The sequence below is a fragment of the Bombina bombina genome, chromosome 4, assembly GCF_027579735.1.
Source record: "Bombina bombina isolate aBomBom1 chromosome 4, aBomBom1.pri, whole genome shotgun sequence".
NCBI classification, from domain to species: Eukaryota; Metazoa; Chordata; class Amphibia; order Anura; family Bombinatoridae; genus Bombina; species Bombina bombina.
Genome location: NC_069502.1, coordinates 1,864,350 through 1,880,067, shown reverse-complemented (window position 1 = coordinate 1,880,067; position 15,718 = coordinate 1,864,350). Strand labels below are relative to the sequence as shown.

The 15,718-nt window shown below is 38.1% G+C and overlaps 1 protein-coding gene across 1 annotated transcript in view; it reads left to right on the top strand.

Annotated features, from left to right (window-relative positions):
- Nucleotides 1-15,718, top strand: part of LOC128655782 (vomeronasal type-2 receptor 26-like) — a 108,861-nt gene that overhangs the window by 91,538 nt on the left and 1,605 nt on the right. The gene's annotated exons all lie outside the window — the stretch shown is intronic.

The following is a 15,718-nucleotide window of genomic DNA, read 5'->3' as shown; positions in this document are numbered from 1 at the left end:
TATCTATCTTTCTTTCTATCTGTCTTTCTCTTTACCTGTCTATCCATTCATTTAGCTACAAACCTATCTATTTGCATGCATACAAGTGAAGCCATCTCTATCTATCTATCTATCTATCTATTTATCGATCTGCCTGTCTGTCTCTCTATCTCTCTATTTATCTATCTATCTATATCTGTCATCTATCAATCTATCTCTGCCTGCCTGTTTATCTATCTATCTATCTATCTGTCTATCTATCTTTGTCTATCTATCTATCTATCTATCTATCTATCTGTCTGTCTGTCTGTCTATCTATCTGTCTTTCTCTTTACCTGTCTACCCATCCATTTAGCTACAGACTTATCTGTTTGTATGCATACTACTAAAGCCATCTATCTTTCTATCTGTCTGTATGTCTGTCTATCTTTCTGTCTGTCTGTCATCTTTATAGCTATCATTTAACAATCATATATCTACCAATTATCTATCTATCTTTCTATCTATCTATCTATCTATCTATCTATCTGTTTTTTATCTTTGTCTGTTTGTCTTCCTATCTATCTATCTATCTATCTATATATCTATTATCTATCTATCTGTCTGTATGCCTGCATGTTTATCTATCATCTATCTAACTATCTCTATCTATCTATCTACCTATCTGTCTATCTATCTTTTTGTCTGTCTGTCTGTCTGTCTGTCTGTCTATCTATGTATCTATCTGCCTGCATATCTATCTTTCTATCTATCTATGTTTCTATCTCTCTGTTTATCTATCTATATATATATATATATATATATATAGAAGTAGGAGGAAGAATGCGCAAGATACCTCTTCAGACCGGTGTTAAATAAAAGTTCCAAAATGTATTAATCCATGTTTAAAAACAGACAAACCGTAGCACGGAGTGTAAACAATAAAATCACATCAGTGTGGACAGGAACGTTGCATACATGTTTCGTGAAGCACGCTAAGACGCCGGGGAACAAGGTGAGAGAGGATTAGTGGCGCTTTCTCTGAGACTTTGTATCAATATATATATATATATATATATGTCTGTCTTTCTGCCTGTCTGCATGTCTAACTATTTATCTTTATATTATCTATCTATCTGTCTGTCTCTCTATCGCTCTGTCTTTCTCTTTACCTGTCTATCCATCCATTTAACTAGAAACCTATCTATTAACATGCATACTAGTGAAGCGATCGATCTATCTATCTATCGTTCTATCTATCTATCTATCTATCTATCTATCTATATATATAAATCATCTATCTGTCTGTCTGCCTGCCTGTCTATATATCTATCATCTATCAATCATCTATTTATCTATCTGTTTATCTAACTTTGAATGTTTATCTTCCTATTTATCTATCTATATATCTATTTCTAACTATCGATCTGTCTTTCTGTCTATCTAGCATCTATTTATTTATCTATCTATGTATCTATCTGCATATCTATCTATCTATCTATCTATCCATCTATCTATCTATCTATCTATCTATTTTTCTTTCTATCTATCTATCATCTATCTATCTATCTATCCATCTATCTGTCTATCCGTCTATCCGTCTGTCTGTCTGTATATATGTCTGCCTCTTTATCTATCTATCTATCTGTCTGCCTGTTTATCTATCTGTCTATCTATCTATCTATCTGTCTATCTATCTTTGTCTATCTATCTGTCTAACTATCTATCTGTCTTTCTCTTTACCTGTCTATCCATCCATTTAGCTACAAACCTATCTGTTTGCATGCATACTAGCAAAGTGCCAGGGTGTTTTCCTGCTTTGTTTGCCATGTGCTGCTGGCAGCCATTTTTCTCACCTCTCTTGCTGACTTTGGTGCATACTGTGTGATGCTGCTCATTTCCTGCACTTCCTTTTATGGCCAGACTGGTGTGCATCATCCGTGTGAGACAGAAACATAGAAACATAGAAACATAGATATTGACGGCAGATAAGAGCCATAGGCCCAGCAAGTCTGCCCGACCTTACCTAACAGTATAAACTTATCTAGTTCGTAGGATAGCCCTATGCTTGTCCCATGCATTTTTAAAGTCCCCCACAGTGTTTGTTGCTACTACCTCTTGAGGAAGTTTATTCCATAAATCAATCACTCTTTCTGTAAAGAAGTGCTTCCTCAAATTACTCCTGAATCTACTACCCTTTAGCTTGAGCTCATGACCCCTTGTTCTTGAATTTTCCATTTTATGTAAAATACCCACAGCCTCAGTTTTACTAAACCCTTTAATGTACTTGAAAGTTGCTATCATATCACCTCTTTCCCTTCTCTCCTCTAAGCTATACATATTTAGGTCATTGAGCCTATCCTGGTAAGTTTTATTTTTTAGACCATGTACCATTTTGGTAGCCCTCCTTTGCACAGATTCAAGTTTGTTAATATCCTTCTGAAGATATGGCCTCCAGAACTGCACACAATACTCAAGATGAGGCCTAACTAATGATCTATAAAGTGGCATAAGAACCTTACTATTTCTGCTGCAAATACCTCTACCAATACATCCAAGCATTCTGCTAGCCTTACTCGCTGCATTACTACACTGTTTACTAAGTTTTAAATCATCTGAAATAATAATTCCCAAGTCCTGTTCCTCGTCTGTAACAGTCAGTAAAGTGTCATTGAGTCTGTAATTAACATTTGGATTTTTCTTCCCTAAATGCATTATTTTACACTTTGCTGTGTTAAACTTTAGATCCCAGTCGTTTGTCCAATCCTCCAATTGTTGTATATCACTTCTCATTTTGTCTACCCCCCCTGGAACATCCACTCTGTTGCAAATTTTTGTATCATCTGCAAAGAGACATACTTTCCCCTGTAGCCCTTTGCTGATATCGCAGATAAATATGTTAAACAAAACAGGCCCCAGAACTGACCCCTGAGGAACACCACTAGTAACAGCCCCCTCTGCTGAATGAACTCCATTTACTAAGACACTTTGTTTTCTGTCCTTAAGCCAGCATTCCACCCAGTTTACAATTTTTGAATCTAGACCAAGGAGATATAGTTTGTGAATAAGTTTATTGTGTGGGACGGTGTCAAATGCTTTGCTGAAATCTAGATATGCTACATCAACTGCTCCTCCCTTGTCTAATACTTTTGTTACATAATCAAAGAAGTCAATTAGATTAGTCTGACATGATCTCCCTGAAGTAAAACCATGCTGATTTTGGTCCTCTAAATTGTTTGTCTTTATGTAAGTCATAATTCTTTCTTTGCGAATGAATTTTACTACATACTATGATTCCTAACATTGCCTGTGTTTGCATTTACATATGTAACATTTGACCATTTGCTGTTTGCAATTTGTAGATGTGGCACGGATAAGTGGTGCAGTCTCAGAATTGTGATGTCATCACTTATTATTTAAAGGACCTCTGTTCAGTATGCTTTGCCCTTGTGTTGTCTCAGACCTGTTTGTGAGAGCTCCAGTGTATTACCTGGCTGTCTGATGTCCCTCCTGATTCCTGATCTCTGGCTTGTTCCTGACTCTGCTGTTCTCCTTGTCCCTGATTCTTGCTCGTGTGACTACTCGCTTTGGTTCCTGACTTGGCTCGTCTGACTACCAGCTCTGGTTTTGATTACTGGGTTGTTATTTGACTTGTGGACTTTTTATTATTTTTTTGCTATTAATAAAGGTGTGATTATTTTTGCACTTCTCGTCTCAGTCTGATTCCTGTCACCCTGACACAAAGCCATCTATCTATCTATCTATCTATCTATCTATCTATCTATCTATCTATCTGTGTCTGTCTATCTATCATCTTTATAGCTATCATCTATCAATAATGTATCTACAAATTATCTATCTGTCTGTTTATCTATCTTTGTCTGTTTGTCTTCCTATCTATCTATCTATCTATCTATCATCTATCTCTCTGTCTGTCTGTATGCCTGCATGTTTATCTATCATCTATCTATATATCTATATATCTATATACCTATCTATCTATCTGTTTGTCTATCTATCTATCTATCTATCTATCTCTCTGTCTGTATGCCTGCATGTTTATATATCATCTATCTATCTAACTATCTCTATCTATCTATCAATCTATCTATATACCTATCTATCTACCTATCTGTCTATCTATCCTTTTGTCTGTCTATCTATCTATCTATCTATCTATCTATCTATCATCTATCGATCTATCTGCCTGCCTATCATCTATCTATCTATCTATCTATCTGTCTATCTCTCTATCTAATTATATGCAGAGGGGAACCAGCACACACTTTAACAGCCAACATCTGGGGTGCTCTTCAAGATAGCATAGATAATGTACAGACAATAGGAGGGCACTCACCGTTTTAAAAGTATAACTCTTTATTTTGTAGTTAACGTTTTCGGGGTTACCCCCATCCTCAGACCAACAGAACAAACAAAAGACTCACCTATTTAAAGAAAACCCATCACCGTGTGATCCCAACTGTTTTTAGTATGGGATCGTTGTTATGGATGGTGTGGGTCAGTCTTGCTAGATGGGTGTCTGGTGTTTGATTTGGTCCTTAGTGTGTTTGTGTGTATGGTTAAGTATGGTACAGGCACTTTGAGGTACGGGTGTGAGTCTTGCCTGTGATGTTGTATGAGTATGGGTTCGTTTTTATGAATGGCTGCCCTTTATGATGTTTAGTGTGTACCTTGGAACATTCTGCTACTCTGGATGAGTTACATAGTTTATATTAATGTTGAGATATTGTCCCCCTTTCTGATTTTTTATAGTGCACTGTGTTGCTAGGTTTGATATTGTTGCGAACTGGTTGCTAGGCAACCATATATAGCCGATGCTTTGGATGAAGATCGTGGGGGTGATTAGTTTGTATTGCGAATTAATTTTACTACATACTATGATTCCTAACATTGCCTGTGTTTGCATTTACATATGTAACATTTGACCATTTGCTGTTTGCAATTTGTAGATGTGGCACGGATAAGTGGTGAAATCTTAAGGTGATTGCTTTTTTTAGGCTGTTTTTGTCCTCTGATGTGTTCCGTAGCAGCTCTGCACTTGCGCAGAGGCGCTTGGCAGGCGTGCAGGGACACAGCTGTTTGGGATCACATGGTGATGGGTTTTCTTTAAATAGGTGAGTCTTTTGTTTGTTCTGTTGGTCTGAGGACGGGGGTAACCCTGAAAATGTTAAGTACAAAATGAAAAGTTATTCTTTTAAAACGGTGAGTGCCTTCCTATTGTCTGTACATTATCTCTCTATCTATATATCATCTTTCTATCTATCTATCTATCTATCTATCTATCTGTCTGTCTGTCTATCCATCCATTTAACTACAAACCTATCTATCCGCATGCATACTAGTGAAACCATCTATCTATCTATCAATCATCTATCTACCTATCTATCTATCTATCTATCTATCTATCTATCTTTCTATCTGTCTGTCTGCCTGTCTATATATCTCTCATCTATCAATCATCTATTTGTCTGTTTATCTATCTTTGACTGTTTATCTTCCTATTTATCTATCTATATATCTATTTATCTATTTTTAACTATCAATTTGTCTGTCTGTCTGTCTATCTATCTATCATCTATTTATTTTCTATCTATGTATCTATGTGTCTATCTATCTATCGTCTGCCTGACTGTTTATCTGTCTATTTTTCTATCTATCTGTCTATCTATCTTTTTCTATCTATCTATCTATCTATCTGTCTGTCTGTCTGTCTGTCTGTCTGTCTGTCTGTCTGTCTATCTGTCTGTCTTTCTATCTACTGTATCTATCTATCTATCTATCTATCTATCTATCTATCTATCTATCTATCTGTCTGTCTGTCTGTCTGTCTGTCTATCTGTCTATCTATCTGTCTATCTGTCTCTCTGTCTATCTATGTTTCCATCTTTCTATCTATATATCTATCTATCTATATATCTATCTGTCTATCTGTCTTTCTCTTTACCTGTCTATCCATCCATTTAGCTGCAAACCTATCTGTTTGCATACCTACAAATGAATCTATCTATCTATCATCTATCTATCTATTTATCTATCTATCTATCTATCAATCAATCATCTATCAATCATCAATCTGTCTATCTATCTATCTATCTATCTATCATCTTTATATCTATTAATCATTTATTATTTATAAAATATTTTTACCAGGAAGGATACATTGAGATTTCTCTCATTTTCAAGTATGTCCTGGGATCACAAAACATTGCATTGATACAATAGGGTACAATAAAATACAAAAATAATAATAATACACAATATATGCGAACATTTAACATAGAGCAGGTACGAAATATTTAATCAACCATGACAGGTGCATTCTGTTTTGAGATATGTAGAGAGGGATCTCTTAAAGGATATTAGGCTTGGGGAAGTTTTTAAAGTGTGAGGGAGGTCATTCCATAACTGTGGCGCTCTGTAGGAAAAGGGGGATCGAGCTGCTTTCCTTTTGTATTGAGGCAAACTAAATAATGTGCTGGTACTGGATCGGCGGTTATAGGAGGTGGGAACAGCTGGGGAGAGCATTCTGCTCAGGTAGGGTGGGAGCTTCCCAGAAAGGCTCTTAGTGTGGGAAGAGGGAGTCCCGGTTGTGACAATATTGAATTATGGCATAGGACTGATAATGTTGTTGGATTAGTGAAGTGAGAAAGAGCATTGACAGACCATGCAGGAGATACTTCAGGCCTGTGTAGTTGGCTAAGTGTAATGGGGTCATTTCAGCTATAGCGCAGTTTTTCCCAGCACCTGAATTGAAAGCTACTATGAAGCAGACAAAAGTGTCACTGACCGCTCTGTGTGCTGGGAGAGACTGTTTGTATAAAGAGCATAATGGCAGGATGGTCAGCTGCCCTATGCTCACTATAACTGCATTAACTCTAAAGGTAGCAGAAAACTGCGATTCACATCATGTAACTGGCTTTATAGTAAAGCTCAGTGACTTAAGGAAAAAGTTTGCATCTGGAACTTCCCATTATGAGCAACATTAAGTCACTGGATACCAATAAAGAATGGCTACACTGATGCAAGCAGATAAAGGGTTAAAGAGCAGTTTGGCAAAAATCTACGTTGTTCAAGTGATAAACAGTATATTTTCTCCTAAAACACTGTATTCCTTTTTGTATTAGTAGAGGGACGTAAAATTCAACAAATCAATTTCCCTAAAATATTAATATAATATTAAAACCCCTCACAGGTCACCTGAGCATTTCTACATGCAGTGTGCTTTAGGTACCATGTTAAAGTGCATAGAGGCTAATATGGTCTGGAGGTCAGTGTTCTTCTCAGAGATAAGATCTTTAGTAGACGAGCTGTCACAAGAAGCCTTGATCATTGTGCATTGAGATGCTGCAGCTATAACTTATTAGGTAGTCTGCAACATGCTAAAGACATTATAGCAAAATTAAAGTCTTGTGATTTAGAAAGAGCATGAAATTGTAAACAATTTCGAAATGCTTTTATCATTACATTGCTTTGTTCTTTTGTAATTCCTTGTTGAAAAGCATGCCTAGGTAAGGTGCGCTGCTTTGCTGGTATTCAAAGTAGCTGTTATATATATACAGTATATATATATATAAATATATCCAAGTCCTTGAGAATTGTTTAAACACACAGAGGTTTTTTTTTTTAAATTTGCTACAGAGAGCTTTATTCTCAAGTGTTTGTTTGTACACAAAAAAATCATAATGCTTAAAAAACTGAATTTTTGGAATTGATCATTTAGAAAGGCTATATTTAAAGGGATATGAAACACAATTTTTTTCTTTCATGATTCAGATAGAGCATGCAATTTAAAGCAACCTTCTAATTCACTCCTATTATCATTTTTTCTTCGTTCTCTTGGTATCTTTATTTGAAAAAGCAGGAATGAAAGCTTAGGAGCTGGCTCATTTTTGGTTCAGAACCCTGGGTAACGCTTGCTGTTTGGTGGCTACATTTAGCCACCAATTAGCAAGCGCTAACCAGGTGCTGAACTAAAACTCCAAAATCACATACGGCTAGATTTAGAGTTTTGTCGGTAAAGACCCGCGTAGCTAACGCTGCTTTTTTTCCCAGCGCACCCTTCCAACAACACTGGTATTGAGAGTTGTCTGAGGGGCTGCGTTAGGCTCAAAAAAGGGTGCGTTGAGCCTAACTTAGCTCCACTTCAACTCTCAATACCAGCGTTGCTTACGGTAGCGGTAAGCTAGCAAAACGTGCTCGTGCACGATATCCCCATAGGAAACAATGGGGCTGAGCTGGCTGAAAAAAAACCTTACACCTGCAAAAAAAGCAGCGTTCGGCTCCTAACGCAGCCCCATTGTTTCCTATGGGGAAACACTCTCTAAGTCTGAACCTAACACCCTAACATGAACCCTGAGTCTAAACACCCCTAACCTTACACTTATTAAGAAAAAATGAAGAAAACAGAAATGTTCCAGCTGGTGCAAAAACCTTTTATTGTGCAAACAGGGATAAGACAAAGCAACGTTTCAGGCCCACAATTAGCCCTTTCTCAAGCTTGCACTTATTAACCCCTAATCTGCCGCCCCCGCTATCGCTGACCCCTGCACATTATTATTAACCCCTAATCTGCCGCTCCGGACACCGCCGCAACCTACATTATCCCTATGAACCCCTAATCTGCTGCCCCTAACACCGCCGACCACTATATTATATTTATTAACCCCTAATCTGCCCCCCCCCCCAATGTCGCCGCTACTTTACCTATACTTATTAACCCCTAATCTGCCGACCGGACCTCGCCGCCACTATAATAAATGTATTAACCCCTAAAGCTGTCTAACCCTAACACCCCCCTAAATTAAATATAATTTTAATCTGACAAAATAAATTAACTCTTATTAACTAAAGTATTCCTATTTAAAACTAAATACTTACCTGTAAAATAAACCCTAATATAGCTACAATATAATGAATAATTATATTGTAGCTATTTTAGGATTTATATTTATTTTACAGGCAACTTTGTATTTATTTTAACTAGGTACAATAGCTATTAAATAGTTATTAACTATTTAATAGCTACCTAGTTAAAATAATTACAAAATTACCTGTAAAATAAATCCTAACCTAAGTTACAATTAAACCTAACACTACACTATCAATAAATAAATTAAATAAATTAACTACCAATACCTACAATTAAATACAATTAAATAAACTAAACTAAATTACAAAAACAAACAAACACTAAATTACAGAAAATAAAAAAAGATTACAAGAATTTTAAACTAATTACACCTAATCTAAGCCCCCTAATAAAATTAAAAAAAAAACAAATAATAAAAGTCCCTACCCTATTCTACATTACAAAGTAATCAGCTCTTTTACCAGCCCTTAAAAGGGCTTTTTGCGGGGCATGCCCAAAGTAATCAGCTCTCTTGCCTGTAAAAGCCTGTAAAAAAAAATACAACCCCCCCAACATTAAAACCCACCACCCACATACCCCTAATCTAACCGACCCAAACCCCCCTTAAATAAACCTAACACTACCCCCCTGAAGATCTCCCTACCTTGAGTCGTCTTCACCCAGCCGGGCCGAAGTCTTCATCCGATGGGGCAGAAGAGGACATCCAGACCGGCAGAAGTCTTCATCCTATCCAGGCAGAAGAGGACATCCGGACCGGCAGACATCTTCATCCAAGCGGCATCTTCTATCTTCATCCATCCGACGAGGAGCGGCTCCATCTTCAAGACCTCCGGCGCGGAACATCCTTCTTCACCGATGACTACCCGACGAATGAAGGTTCCTTTAAGTGAAGTCAAGATGGCGTCTCTCGAATTCCGATTGGCTGATATGATTCTATCAGCCAATCGGAATTAAGGTAGGAAAAATCTGATTGGCTGATTCAATCAGCCAATCAGATTCAAGCTCAATCCGATTGGCTGATCCAATCAGCCAATCGGATTGAGCTCACATTCTATTGGCTGATTGGAACAGAATCCTATCAGCCAATAGGAATTCGAGGGACGCCATCTTGGATGACGTCACTTAAAGGAACCTTCATTCGTCGGGTAGTCGTCGAAGGATGTTCCGCGCCGGAGGTCTTGAAGATGGAGCTGCTCCTCGCCGGATGGATGAAGATAGAAGATGCCGCTTGGATGAAGATGTCTGCCGGTCTGGATGTCCTCTTCTGCCCCATCGGATGAAGACTTCGGCCCGGCTGGGTGAAGACGACTCAAGGTAGGGAGATCTTCAGGGGGGTAGTGTTAGGTTTATTTAAGGGGGGTTTGGGTGGGTTAGAGTAGGGGTATGTGGGTGGTGGGTTTTAATGTTGGGGGGGTTGTATTTTTTTTTACAGGCAAAAGAGCTGATTACTTTGTAATGTAGAATAGGGTAGGGACTTTTATTATTATTTTTTTATTTTTTTTTTATAAGGGGTCTTAGATTAGGTGTAATTAGTTTAAAATTCTTGTAATCTTTTTTTATTTTCTGTAATTTAGTGTTTTTTTTATTGTAATTTATTTTAGTTTATTTAATTGTATTTAATTGTAGGTATTGGTAGTTAATTTATTTAATTAATTTAATGATAGTGTAGTGTTAGGTTTAATTGTAACTTAGGTTAGGATTTATTTTACAGGTAATTTTGTAATTATTTTAACTAGGTAGCTATTAAATAGTTAATAACTATTTAATAGCTATTGTACCTAGTTAAAATAAATACAAAGTTGCCTGTAAAATAAATATAAATCCTAAAATAGCTACAATATAATTATTCGTTATATTGTAGCTATATTAGGGTTTATTTTAAAGGTAAGTATTTAGTTTTAAATAGGAATACTTTAGTTAATAAGAGTTAATTTATTTTGTTAGATTAAAATTATATTTAACTTAGGGGGGTGTTAGGGTTAGACTTAGCTTTAGGGGTTAATACATTTATTATAGTAGCGGCGAGGTCCGGTCGGCAGATTAGGGGTTAATACTTGAAGTTAGGTGGCAGCGACGTTGGGGGGGGGATTAGGGGTTAATACTATTTATTGTAGTGTTTGTGAGGCGGGAGTGCGGTGGTTTAGGGGTTAATACATTTATTATAGTGGCGGCGAGGTCCGGTCGGCAGATTAGGGGTTAATAAGTGTAGGTAAGGTAGCGGCGACGTTGGGGGGGCAGATTAGGGGTTAATAAATATAATATAGGGGTCGGCGGTGTTAGGGGCAGCAGATTAGGGGTTCATAGGGATAATGTAAGTGGCGGCGATGTGCGGTCGGCAGATTAGGGGTTAAAAATATTTATTATAGTGGCAGCGATGTGGGGGGACCTCGGTTTAGGGGTACATAGGTAGTTTATGGGTGTTAGTGTACTTTAGAGCACTGTTTTTAAGAGCTTTATATACCGGCGTTAGCCCATAAAGCTCTTAACTACAGCCTTTCCATGGGCGGTAGGGGTCTTGTCGGTAGAGGGTCTACCGCTCACTTCAGCCAAGACTCTAAATACCAGCGTTAGGAAGATCCCATTGAAAAGATAGGATACGCAATTGGCGTAAGGGGATCTGCGGTATGGAAAAGTTGCGGCTTGAAAGTGAGCGGTAGACCCTTTCCTGCGGGCGGCCAAAAGCAGCGTTAGGACCCCTTAACGCTGCTTTTGACGGCTAACGCTGAACTCTAAATCTAGGCGATACCAAATACACTGCATATATAATTTGAGGAAAACATGCTTATAAAATAGTTTTTTACCATTTGCCAATAAAAAAAAAAATATATATCTCTGGATTTCATTTTAAAAATCTGGTCACCTTACCTTGAAGAGGTACCTGGGCTTTTCCCATTTGGCCAGATGCGGTAACTAACTCTTCCATTTCTGCTTTTTATCTTAGTTGAGAGCTTGTGAGTGAGTGCTGGACTTTCTCTGTGTGCTATATTAATGTATTATTTTGTAATTTTCCCTGTTTGGGCCTTGCACCCAGGCCTGTCTGGGGTTAACTGCCAGTGACTCTGGTGACAGTGCAGCTTCCTGAGAGTGCTGTTTTGCACCCAGGACTGTGCATGTTACAGGGTCATTGGATGTGTACCCGGTCCGGCCTGAGAGTGCTGACCCCACCCGTGTTTTGTATATGTTTGGGGAGATTACATAAGCCTATGCACCCTCCATCCTTTCACAGTTGTTGTAATGTGAGCCTGCATTGTGTGGCTGTTTAGGGACCCAGGTTTTTGGAAGAGACCTTTACGAGGTACCTGGGCTTTTCCCATTTGGCCAGATGTGGTAACTAACTCTTCCATTGCTGCTTTTTATCTTAGTTGAGAGCTTGTGAGTGAGTGTTGGACTTTCTCTGTGTGCTACATTAATGTATTATTTTTTATAATTTTTCCTGTTTGGGTCTTGCACCCAGGCCTGTCTGGGGTTAACTGCCTGTGAGCGCTTCTCTCTTTTTATTTATGCAAATTATGATACTTGGGGAAGTCTCCCTAAGTGGGATGCAGGAATCAAGACGAGGACCTGGATCTCAGTGTGCCTAGAAGGATATGGCTGCACCTCACTGACGAGGCCAACAATAGGCTGAAACGTACATCTGGGGTTTTGCCGTTTCTCTCGTTCAGAGAGGGATTGCCTGGTATTTCGTGGGTGGATTGCACTGTTAAGTCAGGATCAGACTGATATGCTACAGGAAAGTTATTCTCTGTGAAAGGCACATATTGAGCAAAAAGAGGCTGCTTCTAGGGTGGTAACTAGCCAAAGAACAAGCTATTATGCTATTGTTCGTTCCCAGGTTGAGCGCTTCTCTCTTTTTATTTATGCAGATTATGACACTTGGGGAAGTCTCCCTAAGTGTGATGCGGGAATCCAGACGTGGACCCGTTGCTCAGTGTGCCTAGAGGGATATGGCTGCACCTCACTGACGAGGCCCACAATAAGCCGAAACGTACTTCTGGGGTTTTGCCGTTTCTCTCGTTCAGAGAGGAATTGCCTGGTATTTCGGGGCTGGGCTGCACTGTTAAGTCACGATAAGACTGATATGCTACAGGAAAGTTCTTCTCTGTGAAAGGCACAATGTTGAGCAAAAAGAGGCTGCTTCTAGTGTGGTAACTAGCCATAGAACAAGCTATTATGCTATTGTTCGTTCCCAGGTTGAGCGCTTCTCTCTTTTTATTTATTTTAACTGCCCGTGACTCTGGTGACAGTGCAGCTTCCTGAGAGTGCTGTTTTGCACCCAGGGCTGTGCATGTTACAGGGTCATTGAATGTGTACCTGGTCCGGCCTGAGAGTGCTGACCCCACCCGTGTTTTGTATATGTTTGGGGAGATGACATAAGCCTGTGCACCCTCCATTTTTTCACAGTTGTTTGAATGTGAGCCTGCATTGTGTGGCTGTTTAGGGACCCAGGTTTTTGGAAGAGACCTTGACGAGGTACATGGGCTTTTCCCATTTGGCCAGATGCGGTAACTAACTCTTCCATTGCTGCTTTTTATCTTAGTTGAGAGCTTGTGAGTGAGTGCTGGACTTTCTCTGCGTGCTATATATATATATATATATATATATATATATATATATAGTAACAGGAAACACTTTAACCTCAGTCTCCTGACTGGGCAACAGTTTAATAAGCTTCCTTTTAAACTCTCAGCCACACCTGGGACTAACAAGCTGCTTATAAAAAAATCTGGCCTGGACAGCTTCATAGCTGTTGGAATAATGGCGCACCCTTCAGTTCTCTCTAATAATTCCAACCCCAGGGACCCGGAACACAATTTATAAACTGTATCAGGCAGAAGGCAGAAGGAATAAACTATGATAAATCAGAGCTTGAGAATCTCTAGCAGCACGTAGCTAACAGGAAGCAATATCCAAGTACTGAATTGATGGTAATCAGTGCTTATAACAGGTGAAGCAGAGGGAGGAGCAAAATAATTTAAAGCTATAGGTATAATCCATGACAAATACGCTCAGAAAAACTTCTGAGCAAAATAGAGAGAGAACAGGCTCATTTTATCTTAATTTGAGGAAAGAATTTGAAACAACAAAAACTAAATGTGCTTTGTTTAAATTGAGCTCAAATTAAAGAGAAAAAAAAAATAACGGATTTAAAAACACCAGGGTATTGAATTAGACTTGATCCATTCTATAAAATACTGTAGTCAGGTTTTAAAAAAAAGTAGAAACTGTACAAAACTGTCCATACAATTAGCCATGGATAACAAAATAAAAGAGAGAAACAAGCTGCAAATTGATTGTATCAGCAGCTATTTAAAGGGACACTGAACCCAAATTTTTTCTTTTGTGATTCGGATAGAGCATGCTATTTTAAGCAACTTTCTAATTTACTCCTATTATCAATTTTTCTTCATTCTCTTGCTATCTTTATTTGAAAAAGAAGGTATCTGAGCAATTTTTTGGGCTCAAAACTCTGGACAGCACTTTTTTAATGGTGGATGAATTTATCCACCAATCAGCAAGGACAAACCAGGTTGTTCATCAAAAATGGGCCGGCATCTAAACTTACATTCTTGCATTTCAAATAAAGATGCCAAGAGAATGAAGAAAATTTTATAATAGGAGTAAATTAGAAAGTTGCTTAAAATTTCATGCTCTATCTGAAGCACGAAAGAAAAGATTGGGGTTCAGTGTCCCTTTAAGGTGTTGATTTTAATATTTTTAATAAACACAATAATGGTATTGGTGGCTGTGAAGAGCACTTTTTCATCTGAGAAATGGTGCTCGATTTAGAAGGGAGCTGTATACTGGAGTGAGAGTGAGCTGAGACATTTGGAAGTCCCTGTCTACTTGACTTACACCTTATTTATAGGTGGCTGCAGTTTGTGAGTATCCATCGTGTGCTGTTCTGTGGAAGCTTATGACACACTATGGTGCGCCCCTGTGTGTTTGAGCTTTTACAAAACAGAGACTATTTTTATATTTACTGGATCTACTGTATATGTTGTAGAAACATGATATGAACATATGCTCCCTCCACACTGCTGAGACTCACATTCGCTGGGGATTTGGTTGGTTCAAAGGCAGTGAGCTCTATACTTTACTAAGGAAGACAAACAGCCTGACAAACTCCTGACATTTTCTAGGGAGAGCATCATGTACCCTCTGTATGTGAGTTGATGAACCTTAGACAATTTGGGTATTTGGATGGAGCATCACACACCAGAATAAATCCCTTTATGCTATTTCATGAGACCCATCTAAAGGTCTCATAGTAATTTCACTAATCTCTTTTTCTAGACATGGGATGAAATCCCAGTGTTCAGCTGACTTTCTTCCCTACAAATTCATCTTAAACTTCTACTATTCTGCCCTTAACCTCTCTAAGCACGATTACTTCTCTACTCTTATCTCTACTCTTTCTGCAAACCCAAAATGTCTGTTGTCCACTTTTAGAACCCTTCTCCACCAACCACCTCCTATTACCACTTCTCTCTCATCTGCAAGCAGCTTCAACAAAATAGATTTCATCAGCAATAAAATAATCTCTCAACACCCTACCGATCTCTAGCCCATATCTATTTATGCACTGTCTCTTTAATTTATAAACTGGGTTTCATTTATGTAAAATGGCTTTACTTATAGCAATTTGTAATTATTTCAATATTATTATGTATTTATATAATTAACTTCTCTGTTTATAAATAGAAGAAATGTGTTGTGTTTTTTTAGTGCTAGGTTTTAGTGACGCTAAACAGATCAAAGCACTAACTGTTTTTTCTTAAATATCTTTAAATTATATATAGATAGATGGATGGAATAGATAGATAGATAGATAGATAGATAGATAGATGGAATAGATGGATAGATAGATGG